At 35.6% G+C, this 12,410-nt stretch overlaps 1 pseudogene; it reads left to right on the top strand.

The window, feature by feature from the left end:
• Positions 1 to 11,729, top strand: part of LOC149169853 (beta-1,6-galactosyltransferase GALT29A-like) — a 30,981-nt pseudogene extending 19,252 nt beyond the window's left edge.
• The last annotated feature ends 681 nt before the right edge of the window (positions 11,730 to 12,410 follow it).

Genomic DNA, 12,410 nt, shown 5'->3' with positions numbered 1-12,410 from the left:
AGAGGTATGGTTAAAATGAAAGCAGAGTGTGTAAAGATAGTTATGAATAAGAGATAGGACGCTTTGGATTGATGATAAGTTATGCGGTAAGCAAAAAGGACAGCAATATGCCAAAAAGATGCTTTGTTGACGGTATTCTAGCCGAAAATGATGCGAGTGATCGGAAAACAATTTCTCATGCGTAAAGGTTCAAAATAGGGAAAATTTAAGGAAATAACTTCTCTGATAAAAAGAGAGTATAAGAAAATGGTATTATAGTAATAATTGACGATAAGATATAACTTCAATACCATAAGCAGAGCCTTTGTTGCCAGCAGGCATCCATAGCCTCGACAACATTTCTTTTTAACCCATATGAGCCAAGATCCTCAATTTATAAATGGAGAGTTCCAGTGTTGTTCTACAGAAGAGATCAATGTGCTAGCGTGGTAACCAGATAACCACACTGCCATTCACTAGGATGTAGCAAAAGTGATTAAGTCAACTCGTGATGATACCTCCTATTCCAAGGACATTTTAGCTATCCAATGGATCATAACCCTAGTGTGGTGGCCATAATGGGAATGTCACTTTGTTGCAGCGTTATGAACATGGTAGGTTGGCTCTTAATGAGACCCCCTATCCTCCATCTGTAAACAAAATTTTGTTGTTATTACACATTTGATAAATAAAGGGAGGCCCAGTACTCCTTAAGAGCAAGGATGGTGGAAGAAGTTGAAGATGTCAATAGAAAAAAATATACCCATAATCTCATTTATTACAGACGGAGAAGATTATAACCAGGAAGGGTGGAACCAACATGGTATTAAGATGATCAATCAGTATCATGTACAGCAGAAAACGATGTAGTAAAGTAGTATATAAATAATTGTCCCTTTTCTTAAAAAGAATCTCTCATCCAGAAGTTGTCCTGTTAAAGATCATAATGTGAATGATATTAACTCGCTTCAATAGAATCCATAATTCTTGTCCTCATAAAAATAGTGTACTTCATGCCATGAAAGGGAATCAGTAAAATGTGGTTGAGATGAACTAAGAATAATCCCACAAGAGAAAGGAGGTGCTATTCACAACACACAAAACTTCACAAGAAGCAAAAATGTTTTTCTGAAGAGGGAACAACAAAAACTCAAAGACACTCAAAAAAGAGTTGTTCCCTAGAGGGAACAATAAAAACTCTAAAAGTGTTGTTCCCTTGAGGGAACGGCAAAAAACACTAAAAAAAAGTGTTGTTCCCTTGAGGGAACAACAAAAAACTCTGCAGCTGTTCCCTGGAGGGAACAACAAAAACACTCAAAAAAGTGTTGTTCCCTATAGAGAACAACAAAAACACTCAAAAAAGTGTTGCTCCCTTTAGGGAACAGTAGCTGTTCCTTGGACGGATCAAAAAAAAAAAAAACAACACTCAGAAAAAGTGTTGTTCCATTTAGGGAACAACAAAATCATACTCAGAAAAATGTGTTATTCCTTGGAGAGAACAACAAAAAAAACACTCAGAAAAAGTGTTGTTCCCTTTAGGGAACAACAAAATCATACTAAAAAAAAATGTGTTGTTCCCTAGAGGGGACAGCAAAGGAAAGCATACAGAAAAAGTGTTGTTCCCTTTAGGGAACAGCAAATCAACATACAAAAAAGTGTTGCTCCCTTTAGGGAACAACAGTTGTTCCCCAATACACGAAAAAGTGTTGTTCCCTGGAGGGAACAGTAGCTGTTCCATGTAGGGAACATCAAATCTACACACAAAAAAGTGTTGTTCCCTTTATGGAACAGCAAATCAACACACAAAAAAGTGTTGCTCCCTTTAGGTCAACAGCAGTTGTTCCCCAATACACGAAAAAGTGTTTTTCCCTGCAGGGAATAGCAAATATACACACAAAAAAGTGTTGTTCCTTGCAGGGAACAACAGCTGTTCATTGCAGGGAACAACGAATCAACACACGAAAAAGTGTTGTTCCCTTTAGGGAACAACAAATAAATACATGAAAAAAGTGTTGTTCCCTAAAGGGAACAGCAAATCTACACACGAAAAAGTGTTGTTCCCTTAAGGGAACAGCAACTGTTCCCTACAAAAAAACTGTTTATAGAAATGAAGTTGCTGAAGGATTGCCCTCTGCAACTGAAACTTGCATGTTGGGGTCCTCATTGTTTAATCGCCAATGGAGCGAAAACTACAATTTGAAGGAAGCAACACCTGAAACAAAAAAACGTAAGAGAAATCAGAAAAGAAACAACACTTTAATTTAAAAACAGTATATAAATAAATGAATTAAGTTACAACAGATGATGTTATTTCCTAAGGGAATATCAATCTATCAATGGAAAAAAATGATCTCTTGGAAAAATGTATTGGCAACAGTGACATGAATCTTCAAATGGAAATCAATTCTTTATTTCTTCTATTATGAATCCGTTAGGTAATGAATTGGATGAAATTCCATTGTTTCATTAAAATTTCTTTCAAGAATCGCTCGTCCATAAATTGACCTTCTTTATTCTCTTAAGACTTGCAAAAACGAGTGCTTACCTGCAATAAAACATTAAATCATGGATAAAGAGAGGTGATCGGGCTCCCCTAATCCAATAATTATGCAAAAAAACTAACAATTAGTTACTCTGTAAAACAAATCTATGGAAAAAAAATAACAAAGTAAAATTAATTTATTACCTGCGGGAGAGCAGTGGCCAATCATACTAACCAACAATGTTTTAATCACAACTCCTTTGTTTTTGGTCCGATTCGAGTGATTCAAAAGCCAAATGAGAGCTACTTCAAAGATATATCACCAATAGAAATAGGTTTTAAAAATTCAATGATATGATATGTCAATTTTACTTAGAACAACCTGCATAACAGAGTCATTTTCGATTTCCTCACATTGAACAACAGTGGATATTTTAAGCATAGTTTTTTCGTTTGATGAAAAATTCAGCTGATTCAAATTTGAAATGAAAGTAGATTAATTTATTTATCTCCAATAGAAACAGGTTTTGAAAAAAAAAAAAAATTGATGGGTCAAATACTCTGGTGAATAGCCGGAAAAACAGAGTTTTAAGAGTGTTGATTTACGATAGATAGTCAGTAGTTTGGTCATAACTTTCTCATACGATATCAAAAATGAGTGATTCAAATTTCCTTGTAAACTAGATTCATATGGGAAGATATCATAGAAACAGGTTTTCAAAATATAGTCATTTAGGCCTTCAAAAACTGACGGTCCCAACTCTGTTCCTAAGCTGCCTTCTAGACACCCTGTCAATGTTTTGGTTATAACTTTTCGTTTCAAATGCAAATTGAGTGATTCAAATTGGGTTAGAAATTAAACATAATGGGCTACTTAGGATAAAAATAGGTTTTAAAAATATAGTCATTTAGGCCTCCAAAAACTGACTGTCCCAACTTTGTTCCTAAGCTGCTTATTAGACATCCTGTCAATGTTTTGGTTATAACGTTTTCGTTTCAAATCTAAATTGAGTGATTAAAATTGGGTTCAAAAGTAGACATCAAGGGATACTTGGGATAGAAACAGGTTTTTAAAATATTCCCTTTTGGTCCTTCAAAACATGACTGTCCCGGCTATGTTTTCAGAAATTTTATCAAGCCCACAAGCCAAAAAATATGATATTCAAGGATTTTTTCCAAATCGATGATAAAAATGAATATGAGTGTTTGTAGAAATTTTATTTCCATTATAATTCATCTACATAAATAAACGAATTAAAACATTTATCACCTATGTTGATTTCCATAGCGTGTTGCAGCAAAAACAATTATTTTTACATAAAAACAAAATATATTTATTTATGTCCTTATTTATTTTATTTTTTACACTAACCTACTCTGATTTGAAAAATGAATATGATTATGTATAAGAGTACTTCCAGTGGAACCATTTTCGAAATAAGGTTTCAAATATGTACATACCCAAATTTGAAAAATGCATGTTAATAAATGTTAGGGTATGAAAAGCCAACTTCCCTTGAAAAGATGGTGTGAAAAATTGTTGAAGTATGGAGTGATATTGCAAACAAATGATGGAGTGAAACCAATCTTCAATATATCCTTTACTTTATTGATTTCCCATAGCCATCATATCATGAATTTCTTGAGCTTTTAAAACGGCTTGTTGATGCAAACTAAAAGAAACCTCATTTTTTTCCATAACCTCTACAATTTTTGGATTTGAAACATTCTGAATCTCACTATAAGTTTTTTCCAATGGTGCATGTGAGATAGAATGGGTGGGAAGGGTGTGTAAAGTTTGCAGTTCAACACTGTAAGCATGTTGTACTAGTTTATTATGGTGAGGGTGTGAAATGAGTTGAGCAGGAAATTATGTAGGGAATGGAGCATTTTGATGATGTAGTTGATTGGGTTGAGTGGATGATTTTGATAGGCAAGCAAGATGTTGTGGAAGAGCTGGTGAAGAATATGGAAGATGTGTTTGTGGTAAAAGATGAGGGAGAGTAATCATGCAATCACAAGATGAACCATGCCAAACTTGTAGACAAGATTTGTGGGGGTTATATTGAGATTGACATGGCTGCCCTAACACATGAGTTTTCCATAATGGATTATGCAAGAATATGGAGAGGAATTGTTTTGAACCATATCTGTAGGCCATTATTTCCATGGTTTTGACCTTGTTGAAGCTTCCTCATCTCTTTGATATGCTACTTCCATCCTAGATAAGGAAGAAAAACTATCTATGGGGTGCTCCTTTTGGTAATGAGAAAGAAAACACTTCTTCCATTTCTTGATTTTTATGAACCTACAAAACATCCAATTTTGAATTTAGAGAGCTAATAAAATCAACTTTAAAATTTTCAAATAAAACATTGATTTCAGCTCTTATGTCTCCTATTCTTGTAGTAGATTTGGAAAAGAAAGAACAAAATTCTCTAGAATTCTTACCAACCTTGGAGATTCCTCTTGAATACCTTATGCACAATTCACAAACATCATCATATGACAACTAAAAAACATTACCTTTTCCTGTCAGATTTAAGAGTTCTAAAAATTCATCTTTGATTCCTTTTAGTAGGAGTGTTTTTAAGATCTCTTTTTCCAAATATTTATGCTTTGATTTGTGAAGGTTGTATCGAAATAACTCCACAGAATCCTCCAAGCTTTCATCTTCCCCTTGTATCATATCAAAAATATCTTCACTGGATTTGTGGTAGTCTTGGTACTTCTTCAATAATATGTTCTTCATGTCCTCCCATGTTTGGATGCAATTCCCACCTAGGCTCATGAACTATCGGAGAGCTGCTCCTTTTAGAGTAAGAGGAAAAAATTTCAACCTTTGAACATTAGTACAATAATCATATCATCTACAAATTATTTCGAACTCAAATAAGAATGTATATGGATCTTCATTTGTCAAACCATAACAATTTGGTAGAGAAGATGGGGGAATTATGTGCATTTGTGTCACTCCTCCTAGATCTTTGATAGGGAAATCAAAAGTAGAAGTGTGAGCCATTTCTTACCATAATAGAAGATGTTCTTCATGTGTTTCTTTGAGGCTCCTCCTTCAAATGTTCCTGTCAATTGGTTGGTGAAATGGGTGGTGCTTACATCACCACTCGAGTGGAATTATGAGATTTTTTTTCAAAAATTCTACCTCTAATTTCTACTTCAATTCCTACGCAATTATGTTGAAAAGTGGGCGAAGGAGCAAGCACTTTACTTGCTCGTTACGTAAGTTCTTACCTTCCATTTTTAATACCCAATTCTTTCACATTAGACAAACATCAAACACCTACTTCAACTTCTATGCAATTGTGCGAAAAGCGGGCAGAGGAGCAAGCACTTTAATTGCTCGTTACGTAGGTTCTTACCTTTCGTTTTTAATACCTAATTCTTTCCTAGCAGCAAATATCAAACATACATCACTCTCTGTGAAAAGGAAACACTCTTCCTGACAACAGCGCCAAAATGTTGGGTGCTAAAAGGTGTCTTTTAAAGCTCTTAATTGCCTCACATTAACTATCAACTTGGGTAAGTACTTTTGTTCAAGAGTGTACATAATATGTGTAAGCTATAAATCCATAGAGTAATGCTTTTTAAGTTGAACTATAAAACTTGATATAAGAGTAAACAGATGCATTTATAAATCTCAAGTTGTAACTTCTAAAGGAAATAATACATCTAAGCATGACTTATTCTCAAGAAAAACCATAATCAAATCTAAAGCAAGAAATTCAATTGAAAATAGCATCAACCGAGAGCATAGTAGCACTAACCAATCTCTTCTAGCTTATTCTATTTAAATCACACTTAATCTCAATTAAGCAATTCAAATGGAAATGATGTCAACCGAGAGTTCAGTAGCATTAACCAATCTCTTTCAGCTGATTATATAATAACCACACTCTCACGTATGCCCTATTCTGCAATGTTGTATATGAAAGAAAATGAAATCAATGCTCTAATCCACGCCTGCTTGTGTAAAAATAACTTACGCTTATGCTAGAAATTAAACACTTTGTAATGAAATTAACACGCGCTCTACAATGAAATTAACACTCACAACTTACAGAATCGACAGAATTGAAGTGAAACCGGTAATGGAAATCTACAGCGCTGGTGCTAATCTAGCTAGATCTCCTAGTTGTGGCGGGCCCTTGCCACTTCTGGGAGGAAATAACTTACAGTAATCGGAGAATTAAAAACCACTCAGGCTTAATCAACACGTCTCATTCGATTCGATCTGCACGCGTCAAGGGAAATCAACAGACTCTTTCATTGAATGAAAATAATATAACATAGTCTGATTGTAATTCAATAGTGATTACATGTATATATCAAAATCTCTCCATTATCCCCTCTCCTCCTATCCTATCCTATCTCTAATGATCCATCATGAATCCCCTTCTTTGATCTCTATTTTCATTTAAATACACAGAGAGTAGGGAGAAGTTACAACAGAGATGATTACAAAACGATTCCCATAACAAAATTGGATTGTTCACAACAAATTGATCAACAAGATCATGTCTAAAATATCTTTCCATAAGCATTCAACAGGAACAGGTCAAATTTGGTATTGCAACTGAGATAACTTGGAAACAGCCACAACACTGAATGTGAGAAAAATGTCTTTAGAGAACCCTTTGTTTCTCTTAATACGGACCGAATTTGGGAAAAATTTTGATAATAAAACTAATTCGGTTCGTTCTGAACAAAACCCATGTTTCAGATTTTCCAGATTCTTCTCCATTTGCCCGAAATGTCCAATGCAAAAATGTCACTTCTTATTCCAGCGAATTTCTGAGTTTGAATATTTAATGATGAGCTGGAGATCAAATCTACAATCTGGAAAATATCTTGGAGGCTAAAATGGTGAGTGATGTTTCAACAAATTTATTAATAAACCATCATTAGTAAAATCATGCATAATAATCATCAATTTATTAAAAATAAGGGAGAAGAAATAATATTTATCCATAAGAGCATAAATAATTATAAAATGGAATTATATGATAAATCATGATAAATGATGTGATAAAGAAGGGTAGAAATGGATGAAATAGGTGTTAAAAAGTGATAATAATAATGGCATATTAGCGGCCCAACATAGCCCAATGGAGAGGGTCTAGCCACAAACAAGACAATCTGACATAAGTTCCCTTAAATTGAGATTGGATAAGATCCTACCTCTTGTATCACTAATCCTTGTTTGATGAAGTCCTTATGTCTTTGCTCTAGCAATCAGCTCCTTAATGTCAATCAAGCACCTGAAACAAATAGAAAAGAAACCAAAGCACACATGATAGCATACAATATATTCAACCTACTTAAGATGCTAAGGAGTCTTAAGCTACCAAATAACATATGCAATTGATATAGGAAACAAAATATCAGTTGTATTATTATGACAAAAAGGAAAGTACAACCTTCGCCTTAGCATTGAAGGTTTGCTTCGACGTGTCCAGGTTCCAGCACCATTGTTAACATCTCATGATTCACCTCAAATTATGGAAGTTCAAGGCTTCTTCCTCTTTTCTCCAAACCAAACATACTACAAACTTATTCTTCCTTTACAAGCACAAGACTAGAAGGCTAAATCTCTCAAGAGTTGTTTTGGTTATCAAGATTTTTCAGATTATTCCAGCCCTTTCATTAGCTAGCTGAGGTTGGAAAAGGAGGAGTTTATATAGCTTGAGAGAGGGGACATGGATTCTCTTATTATGGGAGAGGCCTTATCCCTTTGGTTTGTTCCATTTTAATAGGGGAAAGGAGCCCAAACAGTCTCTCTCAGCTCTATCTTGACTAACCATTTACCAGACTTCCATTCATGAAGCTTCTAGACCTGGAAGCTTCGACTCCATTTTTAAAATATTTCCAAAAGAGGGTAGGCGTGGGTCATGGATGGATGACCAGCGTCGTTCGGCACTAGGCTTAGTGTTAGACTCTGCAAATTGGCACGGGGAAAAAACTGAGTGATAGTGTCGGCCTTGAAAACTGAGTTTGAAGGAATATTCTTTGGAAATGATGTAATAGGGAAATGTTCTGCAGATGAAGGGCAATGTAAAGACATGTTCTTCATGATAGGGAAACACATGAGGGTCACTGCAGAGGTCCTCTAGGATTGAGGAACAGGGAGTACAGGGATAGTGACAAAATGTTGTGTAACAGATGCCCCCTAAAGCGTGAAGGCCGAACAAGAGTGAGGGGTGAAATGCTTTACGAGTAGATGCATGGAACCGGAAACTATCATCGGAAAACTTGCAAGCAAGCATAGATACATATACATCACTGAAATCTCTAATACATGAATCATGGTATGGATACAGCGATTCTAAAAAAGATCATGTAAATGGATCCAAGGTAGGGTGCAGCCATACAACAAGAAGGATCATATCTAACCCAAGGTATGGTCGCAACCATCCAATAATGAGAAGGATCATATATAATAGACTCATGGTATGGTCGTAGCCATCCATCTGAAAGAGACATGTATGTAAGCATGATCATGTCACATCGTCCTGTAACCTGGACTTTTGTAATCTGAGTCCAGGGTCTTGCGCTTTAACACGACTCCATCAAAGTACAAATTCCAATATGTGAATAAATGTGTCAAAGTCAAACATGCTAGAAAATCACTTGATTACCGGTCAATGATGTGAACCATTAACAAGCACGAGAGAAACCACCAATAATGACAATGGCTTTAAAGATATTGGTGTAACATTCTTGTTTTTTATAACTTAGCTTTAGATAAAAAATCAAAATACCATACAAAAAGTGATAAGTTAGGATATGGACCAAAAAACAAGATGGAAAATAAAAATGTTAGGAGTAATTATTATTGCAAGTCCATATCAAATAAAATGATAGGGTAGTTGCTCTAAAAAAGAAATGCAAAATGAAAATGATAGATAAGCAACAAAAGAAAAATATTTTCTTTAGAAAATAAATTAAGGTTGCTAGCTCAAATGCACCTTTGAAAAATGTCCTTTTGATTAATCATGCTTAAGTTCTTTAATTATGATTTAATTGTTGTAATAAAGTTTGATGACTTTATAAAATAAGTGACAAATGACACTTTTGTCGTATTGGCGGAAACATCAAAACAACACATCTAGCGTCGATAACCAACACGTAATTTTCAACGAAGATCCTTCACTCTGCCCTGATCAACAACGGAGGAAGCCTTTCGGCCCCCCCTTTCTCATTTCTCATTAACGCGAGTGGGGGGTCCAAAAATCAGTTTTCATGGTTGTCGTTTTTTGCAATGTTGAGCCTCCAAAATGTTTCGAACCCCCAAGGCCCAAAACCACAAACCATTATACCCCCCCCCCCCAAAATCTGCTTCCGGTTTTTCTTCCATTCGACTATTGACTTCTCCCGCACCTTGTGAATCCATTATCCTCTGTCCAATAATGAACCTCCACATCATCCATCCATTTTCACTTATCCATTCACCGCCTGCCACGTTATAATACCGTTGCCCATATGCTCCAAAGTCGTTGTTGTGCCTGATTATCCGTTTGAACATTCATTAAGCATTAATTTGCAATTCCCTTGCAAATTGAATGCCTACGGCTAGATCTAAACAGTCACTTGAGCCCAATTGAACCTATAATTCCTTCATGGCTCCAATGTTTGCAACTGTTCTCTTCCATCCATAAACCAAAAGCACCATTTGTCGCTCTGTGTATTTTCACCATTGTCATCAATTTTAAGTTAAAAGCAGCTTCTGAATGTCCCTTGCAGTAGTGATGGCTCCTAAAGCAAAGATACTACCACAGAAGGGAATCCCTCCACAGTCCCCCTTGATCTGGATCATATGCCACTTGTAGACTCCCTTTTCAAGATCAATCACTGTGAATGTGAATTTGATTTCTCTAAAATACATTCATGGTTAAAACTGAAATATACCGATAAGGAGGATTTCACTTGCTTCTGGGAGACTCTTCTGCGATTATTTTCTTTTCCTAAGACCCATCAATTCCTTGAGCTAATCTCTTGGTGTCAAGCCAGGTATGACCCTGTGCAAAGAACAACAATGACTTAGGATGGAAAATTCCTAATTACCATCACCGCTTAAAGCATAAACCAGATGCTAATGATACCTCCATCTGATTCCCTTAGCCATTTCTCACCTATAGCTCTCATGGACCTCTACAATAAACTCACCTTCCCACAGAGAGCTCTTATATTTGAACTGTTCCTACCAGAAGATGTTGGATTACGTAAGAGAAATCCTCCATATTCATATTTCATGTTCCGTTAAGCTACTAGACACATTATCTCTTTGTTATCATACCTCCTAGTTTATGAAAATGACCAAGCTGTTTATGAATCCATCCTTGGATTCTTTTCCATATTTAGCAAAGAATATCAACTTGCCTTCATGTATAATTATAGCCACTTTGTGGATGATAATATACATGAATAGTTTATGAATTTGACCACACAAGGAGTATTCAGTTATATTTCAGTTACAATTCATCTATTTTTGTTTCAAAAGGGAGATCTATTGCCTATTTAGCTGAACAGACAAGATGAGTAGGGAGTGAATCAATTAGTGATTCACTAGATAGAGCTAGTAAGAGCAGGATCATTAAATTTTACATTCTCCCAGTTCATTGATTCCTTCATACATCTAGTTCTCCAATTACTCAATAGCTAGGCAAAGCCTAGAATTGGAGAAGAAATTAAAAGGACATTGCACCTATCAGAACAAACCAAGACTGGTGACTAGTACCTATACCAGAATTACACTGATATTAGGATCTATGGCAGTGAGTTGGCTCCATACAAACTACCTAAGTATGTGCCAATGCGAATATTCTCACTAGAATACATTAGGCAAATGATAAATATGGATGAAGTCCATTTTGTCTCAGGCAAGAAGAAATCACAGTTTAAACTCCAAGCCAAAGTAGAGAGTTTCATCTATAACACTAGGTCTACAGGTACAGAAGCAGACATATTGCTAAAGAACATGAACCTCCAGCCAATATTCACTTGGTCTTATGATCCTTTTGGGATTATTTCAGCTCTCAGAGTGCACTTGAAGGCAACACCTTACAACCATACTCCTAGGCCAGAATTGGAGAAGTTCGTGAACCGGGAGCAATGGTTTGAAGGTACTCTCACAGAAGCTTATGAACAGGTTATATCAACTCCTCAAACAAAGACTCTAGCTACACAAAGTACTCAGCATAAAAGACCCAGAGAGGAAACTCAGATAGCTACAGAACCAGGTAAAGAGTAATATATCTTACAAAAGAAGTTGAAAACTAGGTTGTCAATGTCATCAGGAAGCAAGCCACCAAAGATAATTGATATTGGAGAATTGGAAGATGTTTCATCAGCAGGGACCACTGATCCCAAGCCTCCCTCTACTTCTTCAACTCCTTCTTCAATTGAACATGTGTAGATTATCCAATAAACTGAGACCAACTCAACAGGAGATACTAATATCTTCTCAACATTTTTGGAAATCAAGCAAAAGAATGAAAGTCTTAAATCAAATAGACATCTACTTCTTAGTATAGACTTCACTCTGCCTTCGACATTGAAAGAGGAAGGATGCAAATGGAATTTTTGCAGGCTCAGATTCCATTTCCTAAATCCACAGCAGACTGCAAGAAGACCATCTTCTCATTTGATGTGAACTACATACATCCCATTGATCAAATTGATTTGCATAGGCAATCAGGTGAGATGTTATTTTCAACAATGACTACAACTGTGATGTCTCTTTCCAAACTCAGAACTACTTGGTCCAATGTACAATCACAACTTAAGATTGAAAAGTTGTCATTCTTGTCTAAAGATAACAAATTAAAATCTTTAGAAGATATCATTATCAAGATTGGATATGATCCCCAGGACTGTAAAGAAATTGAAGAAATATTGCAAAAGAATAATGTTGAGATTACAACCTTGAATA

This window comes from Pinus tabuliformis, chromosome 4_2, assembly GCF_031772625.1.
Source record: "Pinus tabuliformis cultivar Carrire ecotype Pingquan chromosome 4_2, CPIR1, whole genome shotgun sequence".
Taxonomy (NCBI): Eukaryota; Viridiplantae; Streptophyta; class Pinopsida; order Pinales; family Pinaceae; genus Pinus; species Pinus tabuliformis.
The sequence above is the reverse complement of the archived record's forward strand: the minus strand, read 5'-3'. Positions and strand labels throughout refer to the sequence as shown.